Here is a 16812-nt window from a genome sequence, read left to right as displayed (position 1 = left end):
CTTGCCCTGAAAATGTGAGATCTTTTAGAAAACTGTTATTTTCATTGCCTGCAACTAGCCATGAGTAAAATAAGAATTGTATATCTGTATATCTATGCCTGAGTGCATGTGCATGTATGTAAATATAAAATATACAGTTTATAACATGTTTACAAGTATTAATATACATTTTATGTATATGTGTCATTAAATGACATGAAGAGGTTGTTATTGCAGAAAACTTCAATGAAAAGAAACCACAACTGTTCAATCCTTTTCCTGTGTTGACCTGCTCACTATATATTGAATATCCTTTGGGTTGCTTCCCACAAAGCTTCTGTCTGACCTCTTTAGAAAATATACTCAATCTTCATTCAAGTACAGCTATTCCACTTTTATTCTTTCAAAGTATATGCTATACTGTGTTTTACAATGAGTTGTCCTGGTTTCAGTTAGGACAGAGTTAATTTTCTTCCTAGTAGCTGGTAGGGGTGCTGTGTTTTAGATTAGGATGAGAAGAGTGCTGATAACATGCTGATGTTTTAATTGTTGCAGAGCAGTGCTTACACCAAGCCAAGGCCATTTCAGCTTCTCACTCTGTCCTGCCAACAGGCAGGCTGGGGTGCAGCAAGAACTGGGAGGGGGACAGACCCAGAACAGCTGACCCAAACTAGCCAAAGGGGTATTCCATACCATGTGACATCATGTATAGGGGTGGCTAGCTGGGGGTGGGGGGTGCCAGACTGCTTGGGGTTTGGCTGGGCATAGGTCAGTGGTGAGCAATTGCATTGTGCATCGCTTGTTTTGTACACATTATTAGTAGTACTATTATCATCATTATTGTTATTATGATTTTCCTGTCTTAATAAACTGTCTTTATCTCAACTCACAGGCTTGACTCTCCCATTTCTCTCCCCCATCCCAGAGAGGGAGGCGGGAGGGTGAGCAAATGGCCGTGTGGTGTTTAGCTGCTGGCTGGGTTAAACCACAACATGAGTGTTTTCTCTTGCTTATGTTGTAAAAATGTTGAAAACAAAGAAACATTTCTATGTAACAACAGTTATTGGTGGGTTTCACTTAGATCCTCCATATTTTCATTTCTAGTAACCTAAATCCAACTTTTTAACTCAAGAAGAGGACATATCAGGCAGTGGTGTTATTTCAACTCAAAGCCTTGCCTAGCCATCCTGGGTAATCCATTCTTCAGACAGCAGAATAGGAACTATCAAGTTTTCAACCTCTTGCCTCTTATCTGTGTTCTTATTATTTTTTCTAGATATAAATATTTTGTTTTGTGATTCAGTTTTTCCTCTGTGAAACTGAAGTAGTAAGTGTGCTTGACTGCTTGCTTTAGTAGGTGCTTTGATTGCACCTACTCAAACTAGCAGCCAGACATCTCTGACAGGTGTTATACAGACCATAGTCCCTTCTCTACAGCTAGCTTAGTGTAGGAGTCCTATCTTTTGATATTTGCCAGTCTTGTCTTCAAACACTGTATCTTTGTATTGCATGGTACAGGGGTTGCTGGCAGCTTAACTTTATTGTAAATGCAAGAAAATTACTTATTTCCATTTTGGTTGGTAAAGATTGCTTACTGTGAGGCAGCAAAGTAAATGGGATATAATCAAGATTGTTTTATAATCCTGAAGATTCCCTCACACTTTTCAGTTGACATTTTTATTTTTTCCTTTGTTCATCCTTCCACATCCATTAGGATTTTCCTCCATCTTCAGCTAGTAAGAATCTTTTCAATTGTCAGTGGCTCTGCACTTACAGGGTGTCAAATCAAATCTGTCCCTACATTTTAGTTTTCTTTCCTATGACTCTCATATTCATCTCTTTGTACTGTTCTGACTTATATGGTGTAATAAAATAAGCAGCAAAATTAGTAGTTGTGCTTGTGGTATGCAATTTTCTAAAGGAGATTTTGGTCTTGATCTGTTCAAATAACTATGAAAATGTTCAGCTCTCTCAGAAAATATACTTGAATAAAAGACTTAGGTGACCCAAAAGATGCCTGTGAAAGAAAGCAGAGGTTGCAGAGTAAGGGGACACTTTAAAGGCATGCTTTTGGGCATGATGGACTTCTTTTAAAATGACACATTAGAACAAAAGATATTTAGTCCACCTGAAATTATATAGTAAATACTTTGTTAAATTGGAGTCCATGAAAAAGAAAAAAAAAAAAAAAAAAAAAAAAAAAAAAAAAAAAAAAAGTAAGTGATTTGGGCATTTGTATGGAATCTAACTGAAGAAAAAAGCAGTACTATGAAGTGTGATTTGACTTGATTCTATCAAACACTTTCAAATCAAAGCACTGGACACTTCCCAAATGAGTCAATGTTGTTTTGAAAAGCTCTTTTACAGATTTTTGAGTAGGATTTCACTTTTGATGTTTTTGAAAGGTCATTTTTTTTTCCTTCATGCTTTTACAAATCAGCACTCATTATACAAAGTGAGTAGGAAAAAAAAAAAGGCAAAGAGGGACATTCTGGGCCTTTTTCTTTTGGCTAGCCATCATTAGCAGTGCTAATTTCAGGATGTTGATTGGAGACACCATACCTGAGTCTGGTGTCTTTGCATGTGTATTGTATAGGCCCAAGGTATATACTCCATGTGTGTACCTGTGAAGCTGAGGGCACCCAGTGGGTGAAGTGGCTTCCTTCTGGATACTCTGAAGTAAAAGCCAGACTAGGGATGTTGCTATCACTAATATGCTATCTATGGCAGCATATACTTATTTATTCACCCACCGATTCCTTGCCATAGTAAAGTAAAAGGATGAGGATGCTAATACAGAACTGTGTACCAGCAGAGCAGTCACCATGCCCTGGATCTCCAGGTGGCTCCAGGTACCTGCTCCTTCTCTCAAAGTGGGTGCCACATCCTTGAGAAAATTAAACAGTCTTTGCAATAAGTAAAATTTTCAAGATTTCAGGTGCTGGGACAGAAGATGACAACACCCTACAGTGTTCAGTAAGAATTATGCAGGTTGGGGTGGAGAGGTGGAGAGGGGCTGTCTTAACTCCTCTTTTGAAAGGGTAGAAGTTTGTTGGTCACAGGTGGGGGGCTTATGACCTCTTTATTGGAGTAAAATGCTTAAATCATTCCTCATGGTAATACGCTCATGCCCCTACTTTTCCTTTTACAGGAAGGTTGGGGTAGAGTTTTATGTAAATGGACCAATGGATCCCATGTATCTTTTGATTATTGGGGAGCCTGTATGATTACCCTGTTAGGCCAGATAACTAACGCGTAACAGCCTCATCTATTGTAGTCAGTCTAAAAGGAGCCCTGAGACAGCCTCTGGTTTATGTCTGTTAGGTAATTCTTAACACCACTTAATCCAAACTGCAGTTAACAAAGTACATTTCAGGTCAGTCTGGAGGAAACATGATCTCTGAAAGCCTGTTATCGTGCCCATCCCTTTTAATGTTAAGTCTTCCACCCCTGTTCCTCTCCTCATAGACCCTATGGTTCTTGTTCAAGCAATTCTTATGCAGATCCTCAGAAAATGACTGGATTTCAGGTTTGGGCCACTGAGTGTTCTGGACAGTGAATTTAGTGGTGTGAACCCACCCAAATGTGCTCAGGCAATGAGGTGGCGTTCTAAGACAATCCATAAAAGTTACTACTCTGTGGCTGGCAAATGGAAGCAGACAACCAAGAAAGGATCAGAGCAGACCATCCTTGATAGATTTCTAAATCAGGCCTGAGCAGAGGTGTAGTGACTGCAGAGAGTGGAATCTTTCCTCCCACACACGTTGCAGATTAAGGTAATGAATGCATCCGCTGACAGGGTATTCACAGTTAGATCGAGCAGCAGGAGTGGGTTGGAGTGTCCGAGCTGCCCAGTGGAGCAGCTCAGAGGAGAGGAGTGCATTTGTTTCAGCAGGAGAGGATAAATAGTTTGCACCACCCTCCACCCCCCAGCCCCCAAAAAAGAAAGTCTGGAATGAGAAACCCTGCACTACTTCAGTGCTTTGGGGCGAGAGAGGTATATCATGCTTGCACACCATGGTGTCTCATAGTCATTAGAGCAGAAGCAGAAATTCTGCTATAGTTGACACTGGGAAGCTAATGTGAAGGAGAAGAGGGGAGCCAGGGGGTGTTTGCAAGTTAAATGTGCAGATTCCCTGATTATCATGGGGTGTAGGAGTAGAGAACACAACTCCTTTTGATAAGTGCTTTTTTAGAAAACCAACTAAGAAGGCTCTGGAAGGTTAAACCATTTTTATAAAATTTTAATAAATTTATTATTATTTTTTAAAGAACCTTTTCATTTAGTATAACATAAAGTTCTAACAAGACAGAACTGCTGAGTCTCAGACTGGAGCAAAGTCAAGAAATCTGAGCAAGTCCCTGCTAAAGCCCTGTGAGGGCATGTCAAGCTCCTGGCAAAACCCCTCAGCTGCTCACAGACAGATGTGTAAATATGCATTTGCAAACACTTGTGAAAGAACCAACTCCATTCACACAGGGCTTAGGTCACAGTCACGCTAAGACTCTATCTTCCCATTTGTACTGCTCTGGCAGTGAAACTAGACTCACTTGTATGTATTTTTAACTTCTTCCATGTTGCCAAATTGAGCATTCATGTAAAGGAGCATCAGGCCTGGATCAGCTTTCATAGTGTCCCAGAGATTTTGCCTGTCTGTCTTTAGTGGCAAAGACAGAGCTATCACACTCATGATTTCCACCAATTTCACTGCAGTTGACCTTGATAAGTAAATAGGCCTTCTCGGGGTTTCTTTTCCACGTGTTTGAAACGTGAATAAAATATACACATAGGCATATTGACAGATTTCTGAGCTCTTCCCAGGTTGTATTGGAAAGTTAAAGCTTTATTTTAATTTTGTACTTTGTCTTTTGTGATAAGTCAAGCATTTGCATTCTGTTAGATAATCAACCGCACTAATGAACAGTGGACTAGAACCTTCCAGGTTTTCCAGTTGTTATTTTGAATGAGTTGTGGACATTTTTCCTGGCGATATTTGAAAATGGAAAGCAATTGCCTTGGTGGAAAATAGAAATAGCTAGAAGTTTGGGCAGAATGTGTCCCAAGCTGAGGATCTCAACTACTTCAAGTCTCTCACTTTCTCTGGTTAGCCATTGGTGATCAAATTTTAGGTGGTGCGATAAGGTTTTAAACCTCTTCAAACTCAGAAGGGAATTATACTGCATTCCTTACCTTCTAAGTGAAGTCCCTTTGTGACATCAGAGGTGATGTCTGCAAGGGCAAATATATATATTAGTAAGCTATAAAAAATGAAAGCTTAGTTCTTACCTTCAGGGACACTAACTTTGCATCTACACCATCAGCTCTCTTGTGCATGAGGCTGTCCATCTACCTGCCAGTAACCTGTCCATCTACCTGTAATGCTAGGCAAAGTATGTGTTGGGGATACAAAGAGTGCACACTTGTGTGTATACTACAGTATATATACTGTGTGTGTATATGTATATACACACACATACATACATATATATATATACACATACATAAGAGAAAATAATTTGTTTGCATTGGATTGGCTTCCAGATCTGTCTGCTTGTAAATACAGAGTGCTGCCACAGTATGTCTAAAGAGCAGAGCTTAAGATCTGGAAATTGAACCTTGAACAAGATTCTGTCATGCTGTTGGGTACAAGGGGTGTTAAAATACCTTTTGGAACCAAACTACCCGTGTAAACAGCCATTACTGCTGCCAAGACAACCATCCCTTTCATTTGGGAATAAGGAACATTCTTTAAGATGTGTGTGTACATGTAGGGGAGAAAGAGATGTAGTGGCTTTCCTTTTAGAAAATGGATTCTGGGGCTTGTCTGAAAGGTGAACTTTGCTGTAGACCAAGTCATTTACCAAACCACAAAAGAGAGAGGAGTATTTCCAGTGGTCTACTTGTGCCATAGTAGGTAGATGCTGACTTTGCCGAGGTCTTTAGTCAACATACTGTTTTTTACAGGGACCTATTATGAGGTTAAATGTTGCAGGTCAGATGTTTAACAGTTTACTTGGAGGCAAAGACAAGGTATGAAGAATAGAGAGATTTTGAAGAACTGCAGTGCTTGGCTTCATTATTTTGACACATTCTGTGCCTACAGAAGTAACAAACCATTAGAAGATCAGGTCTTTTCCTGGTATCACTCCTCTGATTTCAGTGAACTCCTTTGCTTTAGCTAGGTGTAAATGAGTATAGCACCAAGCCTGAAGCTTAAGATATCTGCAGATTATTATTATTATTATTATTATTTTACCAATATCAAAATCATATGATTTTTATCATAGATAACTCTTGGCATATAGGTACTATTTATAAGCCTGAACCTGAGGCTGATATGAATTGAAGGCATTCATCATTCTGGGACATGATTGAATGTAGCCTCAGAGTAGATGCATATAAATACTTTGCATGTGCAGTGAAAGTGGGGAGTTATGACTCAAGAACTAAAGAAAGACATTTTTGAAATTCAAGACAATTAAGATTTACCTTTTCTCGTCTTTCCTAAAAGGAAACTCTGAATAAAATTCTCTCTCCAAGTGGCATACTGATCAAGAATAGGAACATTGTATTTTTGAGCTTGGTCTGTCACAGTGCTTTTTAATGGCAAAATATTTATCTTGATTTGCAGCAAATGGTGCCTTTTACTGTGAATTACTATGCAACATAGAATGGAAATATATATTTCAGGATTGCTGAAAGGTCCATAAGATGTACGAACCTCAATTTTGTAAAGGAAAACAATACAGAAGGCAGGAACACATTTTGATTAATTATTGGAGTTTGACATTTAGAGTTTCATAGCTCACATATATTTGCCTTTGGTGACTAAAAAGTAGGAGAATTCAGGAGAAATCAATGTCTTGGTAAAGCTGGTAGAATTTTTGAAGGGACCAAGGTTTTTACCGCCTTGTGTATAATGTTAGTGTTGTCCATAAATCCGGAATTGGACTGATAAACTGATGTAATCTTCCCTTTCTATGCTTCTGCCCAGAGAAGTTGTGGGTTGCCCCATCCCTGGAAGTGTTCAAGGCCAGGCTGGATGGGGCTTGAGCAACACATGGACCTCAGCTTCCCTTTGCCAGATATTAGACTATGACTGCTGTCAAAACACTGGGTGGATCTGTGGAGCTGTGCAGCAACACCTTCTTTCAGGGCATACCCTTGAATCAGCCCTAAAGAGGAGATTTAGGGAAGACCTCATGGTGGCCTCACAAGGGGATAGGAGGACAGGCGCTGAGCTCTCCTCTCTGGTGACAGCAATAGGACCTGAAGGAATGGCATGAAGCTGTGACAGGGGAGGATCAGGCTGGATATTAGGCAAGTATTCTTCACTGAGATGATGGTTGGGCACTGTAACAGTGTCCCCAGGGAAGTGCTCACAGCACCAGGCCTGGTGGAGTTCAAGAAGTGCTTGAACAGTACTCTCAGACATAAGGTCTGATTTTGCAGGAGTCCTATACAGAACCAAGAGTTGGACTTGATCCTTGTGTGTCTGTTCCAACTCAGGATATTCTATGATTATATGAACCATGCCCAACACTGGAGAAAACCAAGGATGGCTTCACGTTTTGGCTTTGTATTTACAGCAACTCTGACTGCTCATGGTCTGCAACTGAAATCTCAGAAAATGGGGGTGCTAGGTACAGTGTGTGATAATTTGGCTAAGAACTCTAAATAATTGGAGCTTTCACATTTGTCTGCCACAGTGAGCATTACTTTTTGTTTAACATCTCTGAGATTCTTGTCCCCGTTGGTAAAGGATGTTTTTGGGGATAAACTATTTGTGAAGCCTTTAGGAATGGTTCTATCAAGCAAACAAGTACAAGACACACGGTCAGCTGTGTGGAGCGCTGCTGAGTTCTGTTCACCTTCCCCCACTGTGGAACTGAAGGATTCGGGTTGGATGATTTACGCTTGCCACTGCATGGGAAATTTCATGAGGAAATAAGCCTTCTGTCTGCAGATTAGGATTTGAATAAGTGTATCCTGAGGTTGCATGAATTAGAATGGCCATGAATGAGGCCAAGCACTTTGAAAGAGAGAGAGAGAAGTCCTTTAAAAAGGAAATAAAAAGAAGAAAAGAAGAGACTAGATTGCTTAAATCCTGAATTTATCACATTTCATACACACAAAGGAGCTGAATTCCAGTTTTTTCAGGCACTACCTCATCTTTGACGTCTTTGTCTCTCAAATGCTTGCCCTTACAACTTTAACAATGCTCTTCTAATACATTCCTAGGGGAGAGATTTCATGTACTACCTACCCGTAAGCCAGGTGTGTGTATTATATTGACTTAACATAAAAAATAGATACATATTTTAATTCAAAAACATTTCCAATAAGTAGTTTTCAGGTCGCCTCAATTGCTGTTATACCTGGTATACCTCGTTTAGGGAATGGTATAAATGTTTTTGAGAATGTTTATGATTTTTTTTTTTTATTTTGTTAGCCCAGATTGCTGTCCATATTAATAACCAATCTTCACTCAGATTTATTCCAGTGTCTTACCAAAATTGCCCCCAGATTTTGGTTCTTACTAGAAACCAAACTGCATCTGGCCCACAGGTGTCAGGAGACCTGTAACATGCTGGTATGCATATACAGGGATTCACAAATATGTCATGCATTCAGGGTCAAGCTCTCCATCATCCTGCATAACCCATATGAGTGAAGCAAGACCTAAAATCACTATTTCTTTTCACCAAGTAAAAAGCGGAAAAGCAGAAATGTGTGTAGGGTGTTGCCTGAGAAATGTCTCATGCTTGTCATATTGTATGGTAACTAAAACATTAGAAAGTTTGCAAAAAAGATAAAAAGTATAGCCTGTTTTTCAACTTCTTCTGTCATACTAGAGAGGAAAAAAAAAAAAAAAGCACAAAACAAAATTATGACAACAACAACAACAAAATACTTCCAGTGTGCAGTATCAAATGCCAGCACCATAAGCTCTGATTCTCTTAGTTTCTGCTGCTACTGTTTTTCCTGTAGTAATACAGACAAGAAGGATAGGGAGACGATTGCATTTATTATATATCAAACTCAAAAAGGCAATTTGCCATTCTGAGCATAGGTGCTTCTATTTGGCCAGGGATTGTGCAGGTGCTCTAAGTCTGCTCTGCTGATACTTTTGAATGGCAGAAGGCTTTTTTTTCCCCCATGAATGCTGAGGAGATAGTGGGTAGCATGGACAGTGAGCTGCTACTAAGTTCATTTCAAGGTACCAGTGCTTGACATTAAAGGATTAGGCCAGAGGTGACTGATGGTTATGTCTTTATGTTGCATTGTAGCAATATTTAAGATTGTCCAAGAAAGGGGCAAATCACACCTGTGCAGGTCCTGAAATCTAGTCCTTCATGATGCCAACAGACTGCATTTTGTGGAAGAAAGGTTATTTCTGCACAAAGAGAGAGAAGAAGGCACAAGCAGAAATTCTGTCTCTCTCCCTCTCTTGACAGACAGAAGTCTGTGGAAAACTGAGAACACCTGAGGCCTTCACCAAAAGCCTGTTCTCAGTTAGAGAGGCCAACATATACAAACTAAATGTGTACCAGAATGTTCACCAGCTGTCTCCAGTGAGTGTGATGCTCTTCTTTCCCCTTCATATCTGCTGCATTATTACTGGTATTACAAATCCCATTTCTGTGCCAAGTGATAGCCTACCTCCCTGAGCTGAAGCGCTGGCCTTTGTTATCACATTGCAGAGAACCTATGTTCTATGTTCAGAACCTTGTATGGCAGCCAAACTACTCATAAATACACCAGAGAGTTGCCTGAGGTTTTCCAGATATCTATGGAAGTCATATGATCCTTGCATAATATCACAGAATATCCTGAATTGGAAGGGACCCACAAGGATCATTGAGTCCAACTCCTTGCTCCACAAAGGACCACCCAAAAGTCAAATCATATGTCTGAGAAATTGTCCAGATGTTTCTCAAACTCCAATAGCCTTAGTGCTGTGACCTCTTCCAGAAGAGCCTGTTCCAGTCATGACAACCCTCTCAGTGAAGAACCTTTTCCTAATATCCAATCTGAACCTCCCCAGTGTGATGTATTATATTATGGTTACTTCACAAATGAGCCTGGCTAATCAGCAAAGAGAGACTTAACTCCTCTCCCTCCCTGTTCATGTTCACCTTTTCATAGATTTGAGAAGAAATAGGAACTTCTCACTGGGGGCTTAATAAGATTCCACAAGGGACAAGAAGAGGTGCAGGAGATAGGTATTATTTCCAGTTCTTTTTCAAAACTGCATCTGGAATAGATTCGACCTAAAGTGTCTGTGTTAATTTCCCAACATAATGATTCACAGACCAGCTGAAAGGGGGACCTCAAGGATTCTGTCTGTAAGACAGAGAAGTACTCACCCTTCATCTTTGATGATAATGCTATGTGCCTTCTCATTTGAGGTCCACTATTTCACTTATATGAAGATCTGTTGTATCTTTAAAAGTTTTGCTGGCAGAGTTATGTGAGGATACCAGAATGAGGAAAATAATATTTTCTTCATAAGCAGCTGAGGGTAGCTGGGTGGTTAGGTTGGAGAAAAAAAGGCTCAGGAGAGACCTTATTGTAATTTACAATTACCTTAAAGGAGGTTGTAGTGAGATGGGTTTGGGCTTTTCTCCTAAGCACAAAGTGATAAGATGAGGTGAAATGGCCTCAAATTCTGCTGAGGAGGTTTAGTTTAGATATCAGGAGAAATTTCTTTAGTGAAAGGGTTATGCAGCATTGGAATAGGCTGCACAGAGAAATGGCTGAGTCACCATCCCTGGACGTCATTAAGAAATGTGTAGATTTGGAACTCTGTAGCCATAGTTTAGTGATGGACCTCTCAATACTAGGTTAAAGGTTGGACTAGATGTTCTGGGAGGTCTTTTCCAACCGAATGATTCTATGATTCTGACCAGGGTTTGATTAGAGTGAGTTGCTCAGGTCCTTTGTCCTGTTGCATGCTGAACATCTTAAGATATTCTAGCCTGTCTGGACACCTGCTTATGGTATTTGGCTGACCTCATTGTGTTTCTTTTTTCTTTTTTTTTTTTTTTTTTTTTTTCCAGAATGTACCATATTCCCATTTTTGTTTGTTGACTTGTTCTTCCACTGTGCACTTCTCGGAAGTGTCTGATTCTGTTTTCTCCTATATTCTCCTATTAGGAGCCATACATAAAAGTATGATGTCAGAAAACAAAACAAAACAAAACAAAACAAAAACAAAACAAAAACACAGTCTCAATGCTGCAGATTTTAATTTTGATTTTAATCTGATGTGGGTCCTCCACAGAATCCTCAGAGAAGGCATGCTTCTGACTAATGTTCAGTTTGCTGTCCAACAAACTTCACAGGTCCTTTTCTGCAAGTCGTTACCCAGGTAGTCACTGTCCATCCTGTACAAATCAACATGGTTATTTTCTGGATTCAAGACCTTACATTTGCCATTTCTGAGAATCATAAAGACATTTTTTCCAGGTTGTTTAGTTCTCTTTAACAGCAGCCCTGCAATTCAAGTGTATCAACTACTCTAATCCTCATGCATTTGGAATCATACACATCCTACAGAGAGTATTCTTTGTTCCACTGTCCAGGATGTTAATAAGGATATTAAACAGTATCAGTCCAAGAAGAGTGGCATTGGTTTGTTGGCCCCCAGCTTAATTTTGTTCTGATGTTCACGTCATTTTAAGCCTGACAGTTCTGCCAATTAATTTTTTACTGACACTGTCATCCAGTTATGCATTTCATATGATATCTATTTGGCTATATTGATACCACGGGAGATCAATCAAAGGCTTTGCTAAAAAGTCAAGGTATTATACCACATTCCTGCCCTTCTCTATCTACACAAACAGTCCAATCTCATTGCAGATCATAATTAGGTAATCTGGAATTATTTGCTCTTGGTAAATTGAAACAGTCTCCTTCCAAACTTCTTCTGTCCTTTAAATGCCTTGAAAGGGTTTCAGTTGAATTTTCTCCTTAACCTTCCAGGGACTGAAGTTAAGCTAACCCTCCTATAGTTCCTTGAATTCTCCATTTAGCCCTCTTTAGAGATGTCTGTGATGTTGACTCTTCCCAGTCATAAGGAACTTACCCTTCATTGCATGGAGTTTTTGAAGATAATACAAACCGCCTCAGAGTAATACTGCAGGGTTTCCTCAGCACCATCATATGCATACCAAGTAGTCCCATGAACTTAAGTATGTCCAAATGGCTTAAATTCTTCCTAACACTGTCTTCCCATACTGTGGGTAGCATTATATTCCACAAGATTAACATAAGTTCAGGGATCTGGGAGGCCTGAAAGCAGACCTTACCAGTGAAAACCCAATAAAAAAAAATACGGAATATCTCAGCATTTTACATTTTTGTTTTGTTTTGCATTGTTTTGTTTTTCACCAAGTCACCCACCCCATTGAGCAATAGGCCAGCTTTTTCTTTAATGTTCATTTTTCTGGCAATGTATTTATAGAAGCCCTTCCTGTTGCTTTCCATAGCCTCACTTATTTCAGATCCAGCTCAGCTTTGGGTTTTCTTACTCCATCACTGCATGCTCAGGCAGTGCCTCTGTATACCTCCTAGCTATCCCATCCCTGCTTCTATCATCTTTGCACTTGCTTTTTATGTATGAGCTTAGGTAGGTGTTCCTTGTTTACTCATGTTGGCTTTCTGCCACGTTTGCTTGAATTTCCACACATCTGATTGTACTGTTGTTCTTTGAGGTGGTACTCCTTGAAGGCTCCTTGAAGCTCCTTTGGGCCTTATGCCTTTAGGGCAGTCTCCCACAGGTTTCTGACAGGAAGGTCTATGAACAAACCCAAAGCTTCTCTTCTGATGTCCAAGGCTGTAATTCTACTCTTTGTCTTGCTCACTCCTCAGGATTTTCAACTCTGTAATTTCATGATTACTGCAGCAAGGCTTTACCTTGCTTGACCTACACATTCTTAACCTGTAACCCATTTCTTTCTTTCTTTCTTTCTTTCTTTCTTTTTTTTTTTTTTTTTTTTTTCTTTCTTCTTTCTTTCTTTCTTTCTTCTTTCTTTCTTCTTTCTTTCTTTCTTTTCTTTCTTTCTTTCTTTCTTTCTTCCTTTCCTTCCTTCCTTCCTTCCTCCTTCCTTCCTTCCTTCCTTCCTTCCTCCTTCCTTCCTTCCTTCCTTCCTTCCTTCCTTCCTTCCTTCCTTCCTTCCTTCCTTCCTTCCTTTCTACTAGTAGGTCTTGCAGAGTATTTTCCTTAGTCTTCTGATGAATCACCTGCATCATTAAATTGTCTTCAACACACCCCAAAAACCATCTAGACTGCTCTTTGTCCAGCTGTTCTGCACTTTCAACAGATATTGGTATGGTGATTGGTATGATGGTGAAAAAAAAAAAATGGATCCTGCTGGCCAGACCTATAGCTTAGGTTAGCCCAGGGAAAGACTCACAAGTCTTCTTCTGCTTAGAGTCTCATGGTGAGGTCTTCAATATAGAAGAAATTAGCCTAGCAGTTAGAGGACAGTCCAAAGCCAGGCATATCTGAGAAAATGGACAAAGGTCTTTGAATTAACTTTATGCTTGGTAGGTCAGTGAAAGGAACAGTGAATGAGGAGTTCCCACTAACTTGTGTTAGGGAAGCAGTGGTTCTGTACTTAAGAGTAGATTTAGTTTAACTTCAGCCAGAAAGTTGAGTTTCTGGCTCCTGGAAAATTGAGTTTCTGGCTCCTGGAACCACACTAAAACCTAGGCAGGATGTTATAAATAAAACAGCCAAGCCCATGTTCCATAGATTGAAGCTCAAATGCAAGTCAAATCCAGATGTCAGTAAGCCTTTGTCCCACTAAGGCTATGTAATGATCTAATAGTCTAAAGGCGGATGCTTTCATGAGGACAGTTTTGGAGAAATGAATGAGCATCTGAAAATATGTTCATACTTCCTGCCACTGTCACCTTAGTCCTGCCAGGCTTCACACTCATTTCAGGGTGATTCACCCAGGCCAAATCCTTGTCAGTACTTAGTTCAGTGGAAGAAAGGAATAGTATAATGCCATCTTTCAACAAGATATAATTTTCACAACTCTCTCTGCTCAAGGCACTGAACTCTGTGTTGTCCCATTAACTCTACTGATGGCCATAAATGATAACTAATTGTTCTTGCTCCAGTCAAAGTATTAACTAGCCAACCATATTGTTTTTGGTAATCCCATTTCAAAACTCGATCCCAAACATAATCATACACAGCATACCAACCCTGTCAGTTTATCCATTTCCTAATTCCTTCTTTTGTTATCACCATGGTGCCACTAGTGTCAATCGTTGTTCCCCGTGCTACATACACTAGGCCCAATTTCAGGTATTTTGGTTAAAATCTGAAATGCTATTCTAAGAAAATCAGAACATTTCTTAATACAAAATTATGAGTTTCAGATGAAATATAAGATAACCAGTGATGTTTGTGTTTGGGAGAGGGAGGAAGAAGTGGTAAATTTCTGACAAACTAGTCTATTGAAATTTTATGATACATACACACATGCACATTAAATCATGTACGAAATTACTTAAGCAGCCTTAGTTTGGGGGAAGTCATTATTAAAATACTTTAAAATGAATAAATCAGCTTGTGGATAAGACTGGAATAACTTTTAAAACGGGGAATATGATACAACTACATAATGTATGTCCCAGGTATTCTTGCTGGCTAGTCTTTCTTACATCCTTTCTCCAGTAGAGAGCAGCATATCACCAAGTGTTTTCTTTGCATGTGCCTCCTTATAAAAGCTGTAAAAATACTCTTCATTAGTTTCATATTTCAGTTCACTCATCATGGCTTAAGATACATAGAAAGGTTTGTAGGTAATTGCTTATGGTATTAAGATAGTTTTAAAACTTACTAAGGAAAGACGGTGAAAGGTCTGTCATTTCCCAGCACCATCATAACCTCACATTGGATAGCAGGATGAACAGATACACTGCATAATGTATCCTTGGAAGTTTTTGTTTCAGTAATCATAATTTACAGCATCCATGTGTTTGACTGAAACTTGTGTTCTGATGCTCATATCACAGAGTCATTATTAGTTCTATGCCACACCTACTGGGATCGTGCATTTACATGAACTTGGGTGATATTTGCAACGTTCTTCAATTCACTTTTATCCTTTTTGTAAAAAGACAAGTCAGGAAGAAGAAACAAAACCATGTGACTACCAAAACCAAAATACAATAAAAGGATGATTTCTCATTCTCTTGAGGATATCCAGCAAACCTTTTTCCCTAAAGAAAGAACTTCTCCTTAATGTTTTTGAAAGCTGTTTGTACGATGTCTTTGAAATCTTGGACCTGTGTGAGTGTATTTTTTGTGTGTTGCTTTTTCATGCAGTACAAAGGCACTTTTCTAGAGGAGTCTAGGTGTGATGGCATAAAAATTATTTCCTACATGTATTTTTTCTCTTTTGTATTTAATCTAAAGCCTCGCCATGTCAAATTTTATCTTCCTTCAGGGGATCTTTAGAGATGTATATTATGTGGTCTTATGCTTTGACTAAAGGGGTACATTCTGGTAAAAGTGAACAAGAATAATTTAAATGAACTGGGTAGATAATAAACACAAAAGTCAAATGGTAAAATTCCCTTTCCCCCTCAGTGCTTATTTCTCTATGTAGTTGTGTTGTGACAAGTCTGCATGGTCTCTGGTCATGACAGTCTTAGAGCAGAAAAGTTTCCCAGTGCTTTTTATGAGGTTTCATACCCCTGAATCCTGGGTGGACTCAGAGAGTGTGACTGCTATAAAACTTATCCCCTCAGTGTTATGCAGACAGGAAGATGACAGGCAAGGATGAGGCATAAACAGGGTGTCAGAGAACCCACACAGACTTATCACATCAGAGCCGACACAATGAAGGAAGTACCTTAGTGAAGGCAGGACATAGGTAATGTCTCCATAGATTGCTGGGAAAAATAGAAACCTAGCAGGCAAACATGGTCCCATTTTATGTTGTAAGGGCATGTAGTACCTTTGACACAGACAAAAAGGTAAAGTTGAAAGGTTTGCAAAATACCAGTAAATTTGCCTTTTCCCACAGTAGCATAAGATGGATACATGACCATGAGTTGTCACACATGTAGTGGAAGAAACAGGGGTTCCAGAGGACAGGGGACCTAAGTCTATGGTGAGTTTTTGCTAGAAGTAGCTTGGCAGTAGTGGTGTTGCACTGCTCCTGTAAGGAAGGACCTGTGTAAGTGGAAGCTCCTATGGGAAAGTGGGGATGGCTAATGAAGTTCCCAGTTGGAGTAGATGTAGTACATTTACAAGGAAGGAGCAGAGATGTATGAAGTCTGGGACATGGTAGCAGCTGAAAGACAAGACACACCAAGTGACAAAAATGCTATAAAACACTGAAAGTGTGGTGGAACAAAGAGATGCTGTGAAGAGGAGAGCGTGTTGGCACAGAGATTAGAGAGGACAGAGGGTGAGACCAATGTCATGTGCTGCTGTGTCAAGAGCTAAACTGAATATGCCTGTTTCTGTGAGTGGACATGAGACAGGACCGCAGCAAGATGATGGACAGAGAATGGTAGTGTTATGCTGAACTGCACTGTGGAGGTCTACGGTGATGTTTTGTAGAGCAGCTGTGAAGTGGGAAGCTGTAATGAAAAGAGTTTATACCTTCTCTTTATGTGAAGGTTCTCTCCCTTAACCGGGGGTACAAGGGAACTAACTTGCCAAGGCCATTCCCTGCATATCTTCAGCCTTGACTGTGGCTACCCCTAGGACTTCTGCTCTGTAAAGTCACTGCCATGTTTTCCATGCTGTGAAGCCTTTAGTCTTCTGCATGCTGGAACATTTCCCTATAATC

Source organism: Aythya fuligula, chromosome 1, assembly GCF_009819795.1.
Source record: "Aythya fuligula isolate bAytFul2 chromosome 1, bAytFul2.pri, whole genome shotgun sequence".
NCBI lineage: Eukaryota > Metazoa > Chordata > Aves > Anseriformes > Anatidae > Aythya > Aythya fuligula.
Note: the sequence above shows the minus strand (reverse complement) of the source record.